This window comes from Rattus norvegicus, chromosome 8, assembly GCF_021556685.1.
Source record: "Rattus norvegicus strain SHRSP/BbbUtx chromosome 8, alternate assembly SHRSP_T2T, whole genome shotgun sequence".
Lineage (NCBI taxonomy): Eukaryota > Metazoa > Chordata > Mammalia > Rodentia > Muridae > Rattus > Rattus norvegicus.
The window spans coordinates 55,632,742-55,650,149 of record NC_141541.1 but is presented as its reverse complement, the minus strand read 5'-3'; the positions used below and the strand labels follow the sequence as shown (position 1 = coordinate 55,650,149).

General features: G+C 42.7%; 1 protein-coding gene and 1 long non-coding RNA gene across 10 annotated transcripts in view; one reads left to right on the top strand and one right to left on the bottom strand.

Moving 5' to 3' along the window:
- The window catches only part of Cadm1 (cell adhesion molecule 1), a 322,470-nt gene that overhangs the window by 230,819 nt on the left and 74,243 nt on the right, over positions 1-17,408 (bottom strand).
- Positions 1-17,408, top strand: part of LOC102550632 (uncharacterized) — a 39,997-nt gene that overhangs the window by 13,556 nt on the left and 9,033 nt on the right. For 3 of the 4 annotated variants that reach the window (XR_015627246.1, XR_015627248.1, XR_015627247.1), the window contains 2 exons: positions 2,089-2,231; positions 10,997-11,153. This is a non-coding gene — a long non-coding RNA (uncharacterized LOC102550632). Of the gene's footprint in view, positions 1-2,088; positions 2,286-10,996; positions 11,154-17,408 lie in introns of all 4 variants that reach the window. The other variant, XR_015627245.1, reaches the window with a different exon arrangement.

Here is a 17,408-nt window from a genome sequence, read left to right as displayed (position 1 = left end):
AGTGCCAACCTTGATTGCCTCTCTTACTTCTCAGATACGAACTCTCTCGGGTAGCTTCCACCCCCCCTCCAGTTCTGTACAATGGTAGAGAACATGGCTGTTTTTCTTTTCTTGCCACAGTTTCAATTCAGAACTCTTTCCTAAAAAAATGGAAACAGAGTCAAGAGGTAGACCTGGGAACAGATCGAGGAAGTCATAGAATTTCTGGGAAGCAGAGTAGATCAAGTCTACTTACAAAACTATAGGTGATCAAAGATGAGATGGGTAAGACTCCAGTTGCTAATGATGGCATAGATAGATAGATAGATAGATAGATAGATAGACAGACAGACAGATAGAAAGTACTTTCTGGGATTTAAAAAAAAAGAAAGAGGGGCTGGGGATTTAGCTCAGTGGTAGAGCGCTTACCTAGGAAGCGCAAGGCCCTGGGTTCGGTCCCCAGCTCCGAAAAAAAGAACCAAAAAAAAAAAAAAAAGAAAGAAAAGAAAGAAAGTAACCAAAGGCTTAAGAGTTCAAGGGGGAAAAGTAATTTAACAGATTGAACATAACAAGGAAATGAAAACATTAAATACACAAACATTTAAGCCATGCACTCACACCAACTTTCTTCTGTGGATTCTCTGGGTGGGCTATTTCTTATAGCTACAGCAAAGGACAACCATAATCCAGTTGCTTGCATGACCATAAAAATGATTTCCTGAACTCACATGAAAAGGCTCACACTCTGATGACAGAGCACTGTGGATTTACAGTGGGAGTTAAGTGCCACGCACATAAAGCCCTGTTTCTGCATGTGCAATAACTAGACAATAAATTAGCATAGAGCCCAGCTCTGGCACGCCTCTAACTGTGTAATTACACATATTAATTACATGTTTAATTGCATATATTAATAATACCTTGTCTGTAATTGCAATGTATTCACGTAAACCTAATCAAGGAAAACTAGACGATTTAAATAAAACTTGTAATAGAAAGTGTAACAACTACGCTAACAAGATGGGGAGAGGGACGCATGTGTGTGACAAACTGTTTGTGTCAAGAAGAATAGAAAGTGATTCTCTCTCCTGAACATTATTTCAGGCCCATTTAACACAATCTGTACCACTCGATGACTGTTCACTGTCCTACACACATCAAAGCCGATTTGGACAATGTTCCTGACTTGGGATAAAATTTCAGGGCTATATTTAGTTACGGAATGATAGGGAAGGTTTACGTTTTTCGGCTTAATAAACAGCAGAATATGCTTAACAACTGGGATGGCCATTACAGGATCTGTCATGTCACGTAACACAACAGAGAAGTCTCACTCACTGGTGACTCCAAAAAGTCTGACTTAATTGTCCCCTTAAGAAATTAAAAAAAAAAAAAAAAAAAAACACAGGTGTAATTATTTTTTTGGTCCAAGGAAGTAGAATTCTATTTTGGAAAAATCGTGGGGACAGAATTCATTGCTGTAAGCAGTCATTGAGTCCTTGTTGGTTTTAGTATCATAGACCTTCACAGGCCAGTGGGAACTCCTGAAGGTGCATTTCTGTGAACGGGACCAGAATCTGATAAAATGCAAAGTCAATTAAAATATAACAAGAGCTCCAATACAGTAACTAAAGGAAGAAATTGAGGCCCCTTTACTTGACTATCTGATATTTTATTAAATATTTTATAAGATTTAAGAAAAGATTATAAAACTTACAGCAGGCCAAAAGGTTTTAGCATGAAGCTCGGAAATGTTCTAGTTTAATCCCACTGGGTTTTTGGTTTTTTTGGCGGGGGGACCCGACAATTCTGAGGCTAAAATAAGTTGAAATGAGGAAGCCTGTAAACAAATTTATGAAGCAGACCAGTAATTTAAAAAACAAATACTGAACCTGCTTTTATAAGCAGCTTTACAAAGCAGGCTTGAATCTTTTTTTTTTTTTTTTTTTTTTGGTTCTTTTTTTCGGAGCTGGGGACGGAACCCAGGGCCTTGCGCTTCCTAGGTAAGCGCTCTACCACTGAGCTAAATCCCCAGCCCCGGCTTGAATCTTTTTAATTGTTATTAGACCGAGTGTGCTTTCTTAGTGATTTACATTCACATTTCCATAGGAGCAGAACAACACAGCCTTCTAGCAGGTTCGGTTCTGAACTAGAGAATGTAGGACAAGACAAATTTTCGGAACAAGACCACACTGCTGGCTGGACTCACAAGGGGCTAACTACCACACTGGAGTTACACGTGCCACCTGAGGGTAAGACATGGCCTGTGGATGGAAGACGGTCTTGACTGTGCTCACCGAGGTGAGGTGAGAAGACACATCCACTGTGAGTAGAGTATTCCCTGGGCAGGGAGCCCTGAACTGGGAAGCTCTGGCATTCATTGCACTGCTCGCTCCTCCACTGAGCTGCAGCCTTCCCAACCCTGACATGCTTGCTGTGCCTGGAACTGTAAGCCAGCGCAGCCTTCTCCCTTAAGTTGCTTTTGTCAGGTCACGTCTCACAGCAGCAGGAAAAGAGACTAAGTCAGGGGCTGTGTTGGTTTTCCACCACCCAACTGGGTCAGGAAAACTGCCCTGAGAACAATCACCTCTTGACTCGGTGTAAGAACTAACACAGAGGTGGGATTAAAATTTCAGTGTTGCTAAATATAAGATAAAATAACATTTTTAATTTCAGGATTCACTCAGCACAGTAAAGTTTAATTCGCTTCTCTCTGTCTCTATTTACTATGAAGTTTCTGATACCTGCTTTAAGTGGGTTCACTTAGGTGACCTTTCTTTACACATCAGTTATCCTCTAATAAAGAGGATTCCCTACAAGATCTGAATTTTAAAGGGAACTTCAGCTTCAGAATTGCACCGGGGCCGAATTACACCTCTTCTAACACAGTGAAAATGAAGGAGAAATTCTGAGCCTGAAAAATGGTTTCAAATCCCAGCTGAATCACACAGTGGCTGCAGTGACTCGGGGAAACATCTCTTAACCTCTTTCAGATCGTTTTCACACCTGCTTTCACACCTGGGAACAAGTGGAATGTTCCCTCCACCTCACGGTGCTATTAGGAAATAACTCCCAGGAGAGCTAACAAGGTGACACCCGGAAGAGCAATTTTAGTCTGCAGACAGCCAATTGTTGCTTACGCTTATGTACCTTGCACTCTTTCTCTACAAAGAGTTCAACCCTCAGCGTGTGGCATTCAAGAGTCCGCTTATGAGCTTTCAAAAGTTATGAGCAGAGACCCGTGCAAAAGAAATTAGCAGAGGAGGCAAATAGGTCATAACAGATTTGTCATTTAAAAAAGGAAAAGAAAAAATATAAACAATGATCAAACTATGATTCCAATCCAAGTGAAAGAAACAGGGTAGATTTTGGGGAGGGGGGAGAAACTGCATGTAAGAAAAAGCCAGAATGATCTCAGCGTTGAAGAACTTAGCCAGGCATCACTGTTTTTCTTACATAATGGAGCCCCCAAACACAAACGTTGGTAAGACAGCAGCAATTTGCAGCTTGTGAAGCCCTTCCGTCCACTCTTATCTGCCGTGCCAGTTGCATGTCTCTGAGCATTTTAAGTAGTGCCATGGCACAGTACCTCAGACGATAATGCCAAGTCACGCCACTAATACACAACTCCACCGAAGACCCTGACAGAAAATTTTAGCTCTGGGTCATGCAGTTATGAAGAGATAATCAAAGACACATTTCTGTGAAAAGCAAGAATCCTATTCAAAGCTGTGCATCTTTGGCCAATTGTCCTCTGCTTTCTTGTATTAAATCTCCAGAGTAAAAAAAAATATGAAACAATAATGCTTCTATTTTTGCCCATCAGAGTCACTAAAGCCTGATATGAAGCGAACTGCTCACACTGTCAACATGGAATGCATAAATCTGCCGGGTAACAGTAAGCTCGAGGAGCACAAATCACATCTAGTATTCTTGTAGCTGTTCCTTATCAGTATTTAAGCAGCAGAGACAGTTAGAGCAACAAGCACAGATAAAAGCACACCACACTATTTAAATTCACCCTGTACTCCAGGACCCCAGCACATGCTCTGTTCTGCACTAGGACTAAACTCCTTATTTTCAGATTCAGTGCGTAACTCGAGTCCTATGATACTGCAGGAGTCTCGGCTCCTCTGTATAGCCACAGACCAACTTCATGCTGCTTAACTGCAAGGATTACAGACGGGTGGGGTGGAGGAGCCGGGGATGGGGGTAGATTCTGTACTCACAGTCCAAAAAGTCCAGGCAAACAATAAATAAGAAAAGCTAGTAGAAGAAATACCATCGGGCTAAAGTGTACCTTTGTGGTACAGCATATATTTCGAATGCTCAAGGCCCTGGGCTCAACCCTGGGCATCAAAATAGGGAAGTAATAAAATCAGAAAATGATCTGGGCAATGTTTTAATATTTTTGAAAACTAAAATAGTTACTGTTTAGACCGAATCATGTCAGCCATGAGGAATGTGATTTAATAAGAGAGCAGAGATGAGATGGGGGTGGAGTTTCTAGAACAATATACTCAAAAGCATTTGCAGTGGGTTGAGAAGCTTTGCGGTGGCCATTTATTATGTATAAAGAGACATGTAAACATCACTCAGGCTGTACACGTCAGTGTGTTTACAGCAACACAGGGGAGAAGGAAACACTAAAGGAAGCACATGGCCCAGTACCTGTCTTTCTTAAACCATCAGGGGGAAACAGATCTCAACTCACTTGATAAGCGGCTGGCTGGAGACTGCACAATCTCCCCCCAGCAGCTCATTAAACTGTTATGTTACCTCGATAGTCAATTCCTGCTAACTTAAACGCAAATCAAAACATTTTAATTGAATCATGCATTACATGACGAAGGGTGCTCTCTGTATATAGGAAATTTGTGGTGAGTCTTTGCAAAGTCATTCATTGCTGTGCTCAAGCAACTGGAGTATCCCTGGCAGGCACAGCTCAGATGTCAGTACATCAAGTCTTAAAGCAGAGGACATCTGTATTAAAAAAGATGCTGTAGGTACTCTTACCATATACCTTGACATGGCTCTGACTCACTATCTAGTTCAGAAATGAGCAAGAAACTGCACTAATGACTTGCAAACACATTGGATTGGCATGAAGAAATGTTTTTGCCCTCCTCAACTATCTGAGAGCACTAGGAAGGTTTCACTGCAGCATTAAAGTAAGATCTTAGGGGAACACTTGCCTTGCCAGTCCTGGGGTACGCCAGTCATTTACACTGTAGTGGCTGGGTTTGTATGCTTTTGTTATCCATTAGAAAAAAACAAAAGTCTTTCAACATCATAGCCCTGAGGCGTGAGAGGAATGGCATGTCCAAATGGGTAGGACTATTAGCTTAAACAAGAATGGACAGTAGAGTCTCTGCTGCATCATGTGATCTATTCACGTTTGAGACTGCTATATTTAGAAAACTCCTACAGAACATGAGAACTGAAAGGCACAAATCAAACTGCTACCTTCCAGGACTCCAGAAACAAATGCTAGCCTCTAGAAAGCGTGAGGCATTTGGGGGTTTGCTTCTGCTGAGAGCCACAGCAGAATCAGAATCAACACACACACACCCCACATTATACATCTAAAAACATTTCTGCTGCAAAGTGCATTAAACTGTTCCATACTTGAGATCAAGGCTTTTACATATTAATGCCAATGAACCAATAGCCCAAACCCCAATGTTTATCACTACCTGAAAAATCAAATTAAATATACCACATGAAGGAGCTAACCAAATTTTACCTCCATTAAACCTAAGCCAAGAGTGAGGCCTTGACAATAGGATTGAAGAGATTAGGGCTTAATTTAAACAGAGTGACTGCAATAAAACAATTCAGATGTGAGCCTTTACGGGAGCAAGTACTTAAGGCACCTCCAGACAAATATTTACATAAACTATACAACATTATAATCTACTAAAGATAAAAGATTCAGGAACCCATTCAATCATAATTTAGAATACAAATATTACAGGAGGAGGGAAGGAGAAGGCACGGGGAGCTGGGGCCTATAAGTGAGTGCCCAGTGAAGATTTTTTCCGAAGGTAAGAGACAGGATAAATAATGGGTGAAATTATGAATGTATTAACAAAAAGTCGGAGAAGCATCTGATTTTGCTGTGCCTGCTGCTGGCCACATGTCCCACCCCACAGTCATGCCTGGAGATCTTATCTTGAGAGACTTCCCTCCTGTTCGCCGGAGCACTCTCCATTTGCTAGTTTTGTTTCTCTGGTTCTGAAATGATTTCCAAGCACTCTTCCCACTGGCTGGGCTTGGGTACCAAGTCCCCTGCTGCCTGGCTTCCTCCTCATCATGTTTACTCTCTCACACTCAGGAAGTCACAGAGAACTCCAGGCAACAGACATCTTATCCCGCCTTCTGCAACCCCAGGAAAACATCCAAGAAATGTCTCCTGGGGATCCCTTTGCTACACCCCCTTTTTGCCTTAAAGAGTACAAACCATAAACAGACAATATCCCTTTCGAATTCTTACGTCACATAATTATAAATTGCAATCACCAGAGATTTCCAGTTTGCAAAAATCTCCCTGTTAATGAAAGCTATGTGTTCAGGTTCATAAAGCCAATACCCCATCTGGTCTTTTAAAGGAGGAAATTAATGGAATCCTCTAGAGAATTAAGAAATCTTTGACCATGAACCTGAAAATGAGCCTCTGAGACTCAATAATCTGATTAGTTAAACTGGGTGAGCATGATGACAGAATGGACCTTAAATGGGAAGATCCAGAGCTAGGAGCAGATGCGAGACTCAAGAAGTGGCTTACATCCAAACCCAGCGTCACTCGGCTGGCTCTTCTACAGATTCATCAAGGGAACACATTTTCATCCTCAGCACTTGCATCTCCACTGTGCCCATGTCCTGAAGGATACTTATCTACAGGATGAGATGCTTTTTTGAATGCTAAAGCCATAGTATCTTCCCATGGCCTCCTTAGGAATCTCATCCTCTCCAGGGTCACCTTGAAATACTCAAGAGATGTATTTATAACAGATGAGATGTATTTCTCAACAGATGTGTGCTTGAGAATTACCTGGAGAACTTCAAAGGGGAAACATGGCCAGGTCCTACACTGCAACTCTCGAGCTCTTTGGAGCCTTAAGCACCCAGCAACACAATACACAAAGACAAGGCCACACAAGAGATCATCACACAGAGTCTAGGCACAGCAGAAAACTAAGACCTGGCTTCCCCATGATGGCTGAAATTCCTCATGTCCTCGACTGCTTGATACTGCCAGCCAAGCTCTGGCCCCATGTGCAAAGGAAGCATCCAAGGGCGCTGGCACTCCTGCAGTGTTCAACAGGCTGTTCCAGGCACGAACTCTGAAAGTTGCCATTACACTCATGGAGCTGGCATCCCAGGGTGTCACAGGTGTGTTGATAGTTGGTGCAGTCTGCTTTGTTTACAATTTCCTGCCCAATAAATTGCATGTTTCTACAGATGTCTAACAAATTCAGGACATTTACTCCCTCAGCTGTCACTACCCTGCCGTTTATCTCCTCCTCATCCATCGGTTCTGATGGTATCCAAAGACACGTTCACCGGCATTAGAAAAGGTCATTAAAAAGCTCTTACAACCATCTGTACCCAGATGGACAGGTCTCCAGCCAAAATGGAAGAGGTTCCCGCTCAAAGGGACCCAGAGGACCGGATGCCACACGGTACCACAGTTGGATTTTAATTATTGTTTGTGGGTCCTGAATTATTTACATTTGAGCTGTAAATCTTAATGACCCATGCCATGTTCTTCTTGGCTTACCAATGATGAACAAAGCCAGAGCAGAATCATTTACCTGATTCAATGATGCTGCAGGAGAGAGGCCAAAGAAAAGTGTATCTTCCTAAATCGCCTTGCACAGGTCTTGGAGCAAATTATTGTCACTCGGATTCTTGTCTACCCTATTTGTTATACACTTATCAGAGAATCCCCCACTGCTGTCATAATATCTCTCAGTGGTACATGTACTTTGGACAGGACATGTTTTATTCCTTGACCTCTATCTTGCATATAGAAATATTTTTATTTTGTTCAGTGAAAGTGCAATTGGGCGATGCTAGTTCGCTTGTTTTTGAGACAGACACTCACTGTGTAGCTGAGGGTGGCCTTTCATTCATAAAGTTCTTGCTTCCGTTCCCCAGGGTTAGGGTTCTATGTGTGTATAACCACATCTGGCTATCCCCCCCGCCACCACCACATACACACACATACCTTAATTATGCTCTTCTGGTTTTCTTTCTATTTTGAGACAAGGTTTTATGTATCTCAGGCTAGCCCTTAATTCAGTTATGTTACTAAAGATGACCTGGAACTTCAGATCCTCCTGCTTCCCCTTTACAAGGGTTGGGATATGCGCATGAACCAAGGGTAGATAGTAGTGCTGGGTTACAGGCCCTAGGCTTCATGCATAGTAGGCAAGCACATTGCCAACTAAGCGAGCTACATCCCTAGCCTCAGAATGATTTTTTTTTAAAAATAAGATAGTCTACAACATGTTACAGATGAATTTGCTGGTGCAAACTTCCAGAGTGAACGGGTTAAAGACCACAATGCATCTTGGCAAAGTTGGCATTACTGCAGCCAAAATCGGAAACACTCAAGGTCCTTTCACCACACAACCTTGCCAAGAAAAATGAGATTGATCCAGGGTTTGAACTCACCTTACCCTGAGTAAATGAGAAAAGTGATGTCCTTTTGGGCACCAATGTTTAGCCACCTAGACATCTCTGTCTGAAGAACTGACCTTCAAGTCCATGTTAGTCAGTTCTGAGTGAGAGCCTGACCCGAGTGAACAGAGCTGGGCAAGCACACGTTACAGAGTCGCTGCAGAACTTCACAACACCATCTCTGCCTGCCCTTCAGAACCCCAAGCAGGCATGCTCACCAGCGGTGCCAAACTGTTCAACTCATCAAGTCTATGAACACTGCATACGGAATGCAAACATTTTCCTCCATTTGGGCAAACATTGGCACAGATAACTTTTCTTTCCAATGTTAACAGCAGGGAGCTTAAATAAAAGTTCAGTTTCTCCAAGGGTGGGGGAAGAGAAAAAAATTCTAATTCTAAAAATGTCATCAGCAGCTTGCCGCCGCAGCCGCCGGAGACACTGTACATGTTTCCCTCAAGTATGGTTCGCTCAAATGAACTTGACAGCTTCAGGGATCACTTAAAAGAAAGAAAATTTGTTGCATGAGGCCTGCCAGACACAAAAGGATCACGTCTCAACAGATGAGACTTGATAGAGCCCCATCTTAAATATTTCTGTACGATGATTATGTGAACTCAGAATTAGTGCTCTGTCACACATCTGCGTGCAGGCCTGTGCCCTGAGGGTGTTCCTCCAGCCCATTCACAGGACTCTCCACTAGTAGCTGCCAATTAACTCTAAAATCTTGCTACTGCTATTAGTTTCTACCAAATGAATTAAGGGACATCTGGGCATACAAGCAAAATTCCACAGCTAAACTTAAAAATAAGCTGTTTTCCCCTTGACTGCAGGTGTGTGCAGGTCAGATAAACAATTTTAACTGTGTTACAAATTACAGGTGTCAATACCTTCTCTAAGCCCAGCTAGTGCTGGAGAGAGATGTATGCAGGCAGGCCATTGACTGAAATGGGACTATTCAGAATAGGTTTCCGTTTAAACCTAATTCTCCAGTTTCTGAAAACCCGGTAAAAACCAGGTGTGAATATGCTCGTTTGACCCGAAGCTGTAGCTCTCAGACATCTGATTAAAAGGAAAAGCAGGTAGGCATTACAACTCCCCAGAAAGCCACAAAAATAAAAGGCTCCATCTTCAAGAATGCTGACTCCAATTACACCACCATGGTGGGGAGAAGGTCAGATCAGCGGCCCGGAGCTGTGCAAGCCCATGGCAGCTAAGCGATCAGGCAGGTGAGGCAGCTCAGCACATCTATTTGTTTTCTCAGCCTCCTAACCATAACCCAGATTTCTGGATCCTGGTCCTTATACAAAGGCAACATTTTACAAGTGAATGGTCAGCGTGATCTGACCTCCAAAATGATGAGAGAAAAATTAGAGGCCAATCTTTAATATTAAATATTTCAAATCTTTGTAACAGCAGCCCTCTAGATTTAACTCCAGACTTGTCAGGAACTGACCATCATGTTTTTAGCCACTGTGTTTATTCCTAACACTCAGAAATATCTTCAAAAGAAAACTCAAAGTTGGTTGGAAGTGCTTTTAAAATACACTTGCAAAACATTGTCTAAAGGAGAAAAGAAAAAAGCAAAGAAGAGAAAACTGGTTACTAAATACACTAAGTCTTGAAAATGCTAAAAGCTGGGCCTCCTCATATAAAAAATGTGCATTTTAATACAGCAAACAGGAAAGATAACCCAGAACAGCAACAAGAAGCTAAAACTTATGTGGGCCTTGACATAGGCAGGCGTCAGCCTCCAGTGTTCTGGTAAAGACCAAAGGATAGAAGTTGTGATATGAGTTCAATGTTAGATCCTGGGTTTCCATTAAACAGTAAAATTACAGAGCATGCACAAATGACAGTGGCTTTGTTGACTTCCCCCTTGAAAGAGAATCCTTCACTGTAATCTTGTAACAGTCATCTCCACAGATTACACTTGCACCTGGACAAACTTAAAATATTCATTACTTAGCAAGAGGAAATTAAAATACAAAACAAAAAAATAGTAAAATTAACAACAACAAAAACTACCTATTGTTAGATCTGAGCAGCCTCATAACTTTCCTTGTGGATCACAAAGGAGACACTGTGAGCATTTCCAGAAGGGACAGCAATTCATTCTTTTGATTTTTAACTTGAGAAGACATCTTGGTATGTTTATTCTTGGTTCCCAGTTCTTACCATTGACACTGTGACCGAAACTCCATTTTGCACATTATTAACTAATAAGAGTGGAACTCTTAGTTTCCACTCATCTGAAATGCAGAACGCATACATATTTTACCAAAAGGTTTACTATGCATATTAATCTTTTATGCATTTTATTCCTCAGAGTGTGAAAAGAGACAACTTGAAGTAATAGAGACTGCCAGGTGTTGGTGGCACCCCTTCCACTGTAATGACAGCCATGACTTAAGATTTTGTCTCGCTCTACTCTGCCTCTGAATTGCAAATCTTCAGGTTGCCACAGCAACTCTATACAGTGACAGGTAAGCTTCAGGAAGCACCCCGGTCATCATTTCCATCTTGTTCGCTTTGCCACGTAGCACTCTGAAGTCCCCACTGTACAGGGGACACCAGGGCTGGATCCCCTCACAGAGTTATTCCAGCCCACTGTCCACTTGCAACGATTAATCATTCCTGCTTCCTGAGCTGACATATCGAGGTAGGGAAACGACATCCTAAATGAGCAGAGCTGATTACCTGGGAAAGCAATTCTTCAAGATAGCTCGGCTAACTAATAGCTCCATCTGCTACAGAGAAACACATTCCAAACCCCCAAAGTAATGTCAGGATACGACTGACAGAGTTGGGTCCTGTGTGCCAGATTTCTGCGTGTCATCACAGGTGTTTGATGAGCACAGAAAGCGCATGAACTTTCTTTCCTCCATGGGAGAGCTGGTGTGAGCTCATGTTAAAATATCCAGCCACCAGAGAGGATATTTTGGTAGAGTTCTAGGTGTGACTTTCTGTTTTTATAAAGTGTGAAATAAGACTTCAATGCGAAGTTGCATGAACTTCAGACAAAGAAAAGGCAGGGCAGGCCTAGGGTAAAACTCACTCTTCTAAAACACAAACAAGAGCAATGCTAAGGGAGATGAGCGTTCTGCTTCCATCAAAGTGTGAGGCAGTATCTAGAATAAAAGATTCAGAGCTTGTTTCAAGGCCGCTAAATAAAAATAGAACGTCTATGGATCCAGCCCATACATCGGAGTTCAGCAAATTCAACAAACTTAAGAAGGCTGCGGTTAGAATCCATCGATACGTTCAGCAGACAGTTAAATACAAGCTGGCCATGAGATCCGGAGCTCTCCCAAGCTACCCTTATGGACAGAACTATAAATGGCTCCCTGCATTTTTTTTTAAATCTGAATAACAAGCAGCTTCTAAAGTCACCACTACAGATCCTGTCAGCTCCTTCATTATTAATAAATCTTCCATAATGCAAATCAGTTTCTAACATCTCAATGCTGAGTGTTTAAGGAGGCTGTGGGTTTCATTTTCCTGATCAAAGCATTGACATTTTACAGTAGCTGTATTTAACACTGCCTCTGTATCGAATGGGAACAGACTCCAGTTCTTTCCACATTAGCTGTGATTTTAATAACATGCCAAGCAAAGCAGGCTGGCGTAATAAGTTTCATTGCACCCACTTCAAAAACAGATAAGCGCCTCATTTTCATACAGTTTCCACTTGTTGCTAGGTAACCACACCATATGAGACATCTCCAGGCATTATGCAGAATGCATCCTCTTCACCTAAATTTGATGTGCTTTGGGCATTAAATACTGTTATTTTAACCATACCTATCACTCAAGCAGTTCAAGCGTTGGTTTAGACTGTGTATAGGTTTGTGGGATTGTTGCTTTTAAGAAGATCTTAATGTACCCAGATTGGAAAAGATAAACTACAATAATAGATGTCTCTCCTGCCCAAAGGTGAGCCTACTGCCTCATCCAATGAACTGAGAGCTTGACATTTCAAAGAAGACAAAGCGAGCCCTCTCAAAGATACCCATACTATGCCCTCTTAAAAGTAGACGATGTCAATTAAAAACTTCCTCACTGCTTTACGTGACCATGAAGGGAACTTGGTAAGCAGGGGTCTATATGGAGTTGGGCTTCCCCTGCAGGCTTCGAACAGAAACCCTTTAACTAGGTGCATCCGGGCCAAAGCGGGGAACCCCATCTGTCAGCCAAACAAACCAGCTTTCTGCTGGCAGAAAGGAAAGCTCTGCGGGGACAGATGCAGCCCCAACCTGAGCTACTGAAGGGCTCTGGCGACAAGGAGGCAGGGGGGCCACCTGCAGGAACAGCAACAGACACTGACATTTTCGAACGAAAATCAATCTTAGCAAGCAGCACCAGGCATCTCCCAAACATGAATTTTCTGTTAAGCTTTCAGAATATTCCATCCTATATGATTAGTGGACGCTAGGAAAGTGTTCTGTCACCTGATCTGCTATGTAGCTAAATAAAATGGTCTCTCTCAACGATGATATAAAACTGAAGAAACTCACTCCAGCAAAAAAGTAGTACTGAGACACAGGATCAGATTCTGGCCCTCTGACTCTCCTGTCTGTCTCTCCGCTCAAGTTTCAGTGCACCAAGAGTATGGCTGGCACTTGCTTCCACAGCTGGCTAGAAGTGGGTGGGGCCCACACTGCAGCCCCAGCAGAAGCAGGTTAAAGGCTATGCTTTTAACGTCTTTTTAGATAAACTTGCTCTAGCCCTAGTTAGCTGGGACAGGAGCTAGTGGTCTCTGCTACACCAGTTGGGTTCCATCCAGGGTGCGTTCTCCCTCACCTCTCCACCCTCCTTCCTCTGCCCTCTCTGGGCTCTTCCACAGCTTCGAAGTACATGCGGGGACAGAAGAGACAGGGACAGTGGAGAATCAGAGAGGGAGAAAATCAATAACCATGTAATAAAAAGTTATGTTTAAAAACTCTGGCAGACAGGAATACTCCAGGAACACAGGAGGATGTGAGGAGAGCATTTTACTTCTGTTCTGAGATCATCTGGCTCAACTTTGTTCCTAAAGAAGTTCCGATGGTGGGGAGGGACTCATGTGTAGGAAGGAGAAATCAAGGAGGAATGTGCATATCTCTAGATGTGCCAGAGACCCAGGATCGGGGAGGATTCAGGGAGTCTATGAGGTGACTCTAGCTGAGACTCCTAGCAGTGGGGGATGTGGAGCCTGAAATGGCCACCTCCTGTAGCTAAGGACACCAACGCACCAAAAATCCTCTGACCCAAAATTTGTCCTGCCCACAAGAACTGTAGGGATAAAGACAGAGCAGAGACCGAGGGAATGAAAACCAATGAGTGGCCCAACTTGAGACTCATCCCATGGGCAAGAACCAGTCCCTTACACTATTAATGATACTTGACTATGCTTGCAGACAGAAGCCTAGCAGTGTTACTGTCTTCTGAGAGGCTCTACCCAGCAGCTGACAAAAAGAGATAGGGACCCACAGCAAAACATTAGACAGAGCTCATCTTATAGAAGAGTTGGGGAGAGGACTGAGAAACAACAAGACCAACAGAGTTAACTAACCTGAATCCATGGGGGCTCCCAGAGACTGAACCACCAATCAAAGAGTATAAAGGGGCTGGACCTAAGCCCCCATGCACAATATTTAGCAGATATGCAGTTTGGTCTTCATGTGAGTTACCCAACAACTGGGGCAGGGATTTATCCTCACTTTGGTGCCTGCCTGTGGATCTGTTTCCCTAACTGGGCTGCCTTGTCAAGAGAAGGAGTACGTGGAGGGACCACATGAGTGGAGTACAGGGAGAGGGAGCTGTGATCTGGATGTAAAGTGAATAAATGATTAATGGGGAAAATACTTCCTAAAAGAAAGTTTAAAATAATCCGCACTGGGCACAGATTCTATCAATTAAACTTGAAGTGTGCATACTCTATGGCCAGTAACGCCATTTGTAGTGGCTATTCCTGGGTGTCAACTTGACTATATCTGGAGTGAACTACAACCCAGAATTGGAAGGCTCACCTTTGATCCTGATCTTGAGGCTGGGAGATACAAGTTTCTAACCTGGATCTTGGTATGGAGATCTTGAGGCAAAGTGGCTATGAATCCCAGGAGCTTAAGGCAAGGAGATCTCTGGGTTCAAGGTCATCTGGGACAAAGCATGTCCCAGACCCATGCCTGGTGGTACACACCTGTAATCTGGGACACACCTTCCGCTGGAGATTTACATAAGAACATTGGAAGGAAGAGTTTCTTTTATGCTTGCCTGCCTGCCTCCCTCCTGGGACTGAGCAACCACTAGATCCTTGGATTTCCATTCACAGCTGCTGATGATCATTGTTGGAGAGTAGAACTACAGACTGTAAGTCATCAACCAATTCTCTTACTATATAGAGACTACCCACAGGTTCTGTGACTCTAGAGAAACCTAAGACACCATTTCTTGCTATACACCCTAAAGGAATCCTCACACAAGCAGGTATGGGTGCATTTAGAAAAAAACCTCATTCGAACACCGGTTAGAGAAAAAAAAAGCAAAATAGGGAAAGGACACAAAATCCTGTATGTGGAACAAATGGGGAAGGGCAAAATAAACAGGCTAGAATAGAGCCTTTAAACGGAGTAATCGAAGTCCGAGTGCAACAAGGGACTTCAGGGACACTGCACATCAAAAGCAGCACCTCACGGGGTGATGAGGACGATATGCTACCATGAACAGAACATTCATGGAGGAACCACAGGGTTTCTACCCACCTCAGGAGAGAATGGTGACTGATGAATGATGAGGAGATGCATAGATGACAATAGACAGGATGAGCAGGCAGAGAAGGGGAAAGAAATGGAAGTGGAAACAGACGTTGGCTGGGATGGACGAGTCATCAATGGGACTCTAGATATCCTGAAAGGTATGTATGTGCAGCATGGAACACAGAGCATCATACATGATTGGCAAGCACTGGGCTCCACCCCAACCCAAAGCATTTTTCAGAAAAAAATTATATTCATGTAGTATTTTCATAATTAGAAATTTAAAATGAAGTGTATGTATAATGAGCTGGGTTTCAATCAAAAGAAGTAATATCAAAAATCAAAGGACATAGATCTGAGATTCCAGAATTCCACCCAGGAGCTAAGAGGTGAGTCTTCTCTACCACCTCTGAAAGGGTTCATTTTGAACATAATTCTAAGACAAAAATTACAGATATACTGGGTGTTTGTGTGATCTTATATAAGTATTAAATATCTAGACATCTCTGAGTTTCATTAGAAAAAAATTGTTATTACCAACGTAACTTCATACTACTATATGGTGTTACATCTATTAAGTGGAAAAAAAATAATAATAAAGTAAAAGTTCTTATAAAGCCTTCAAGGTATTTTGCCATAGGAGAAATATATATATATATAAATGCTTCTCATTTATATAAAAGTGAATTCATTAAAAATGGCAAGAGGCCGTGCATCTGGTGAATTTGTCTCAGAGTTTGGAATGACGCCTAGAAGTCATAGATGTGTTGCTAGTGAACCCCATCTGTCATAGCCCGACTCTACACTATATATAGCCTTTCTTCACCAAATCAATATGTTGTGTGTTCATGTAATCTAGTATCTAGTCTAGAAGCCTTGCAATTGTCTGTGAGCTCTCAATTCTTACTTTCCCAATTCCTCATGTTGTTATAATTCTTAATATACAACTGACAGATTAGACATATTAAAGACTTCAATCACTGAAATATAGCTGTGGGGGGAGCTAGTGCCTTGGGTACACACACACACACACACACACACACACACACACACACGAAACCTGTAAAGGACAAAAGTGTAAAATGCTTTACCACCTTGCACCAGAGGTTACTACCTCAAAGGAAAAGGATTTCACAGTGCACCAGAAGTTACTAGTGCAGGGGTTGGGGATTTAGCTCAGCAGTAGAGCGCTTGCCTAGCGAGCGCAAGGCCCTGGGTTCGGTCCCCAGCTCCGGGGGGGGGGGGGGGGGGGGGGAGAAGTTACTAGTGCAAAGGATTTCCCAGGAGCACACCTCAGACCATACAGTTTCTAAAGCTCCTTGTCTGCATCACCAAATATCCAGTAAGCCCAGCTCTCTACAGTGTCTAAGTCACCCAAAAGCCACAGTCCAAAGTCTCTGGTAAAGTCATGGAGAAAACAGTGGCTGAGATCATGTGGCATCTGTGCATACTTCTGACTGATAATCCCTGTTATTCCTACCCTGTTCAAGAATCAACCCAGAATCTCGGGCAGAATAAAAGGCTGAAAGCAAAGGAAGAATAACTATTTTTAAAATGCTGTGGAGAACTCAAGAAACGCACAGCATTCTTTGAGTGCAGAAGGGAGAAAACAACCAACCCCACTTCAGTTTCTAAAGAAAACGATTTAGTATTCTAAATGATCCCAAAGTCATTTATTTAAGTAAGACTGAATTCAATATACTATGTCTTTGAAAGGCAGAAAATTGTGTATTATATTTTAGAACAATTTTTTCTCAGACATCATGCAGGAAATTTGTCTGCTGAGCACAACTGAGTGTCATGAAGAGACCAAAACAAAACGCATGAAGATCAAGTGACTTCAGGTGGGAGGATGGTGTGTCTGCGAGCTCTGAGGCAGGGCCTAAACAGCGTAGTCTGTCCACAGTATGAGGAAGGGCCTAAATAGTGTGTCTGTGAGCTATGAGGAAGGGCCCAAGCAAGGCTTGCTCTCCGTATCTTTCCAAGTGTCTAGAGCAGCTGTGG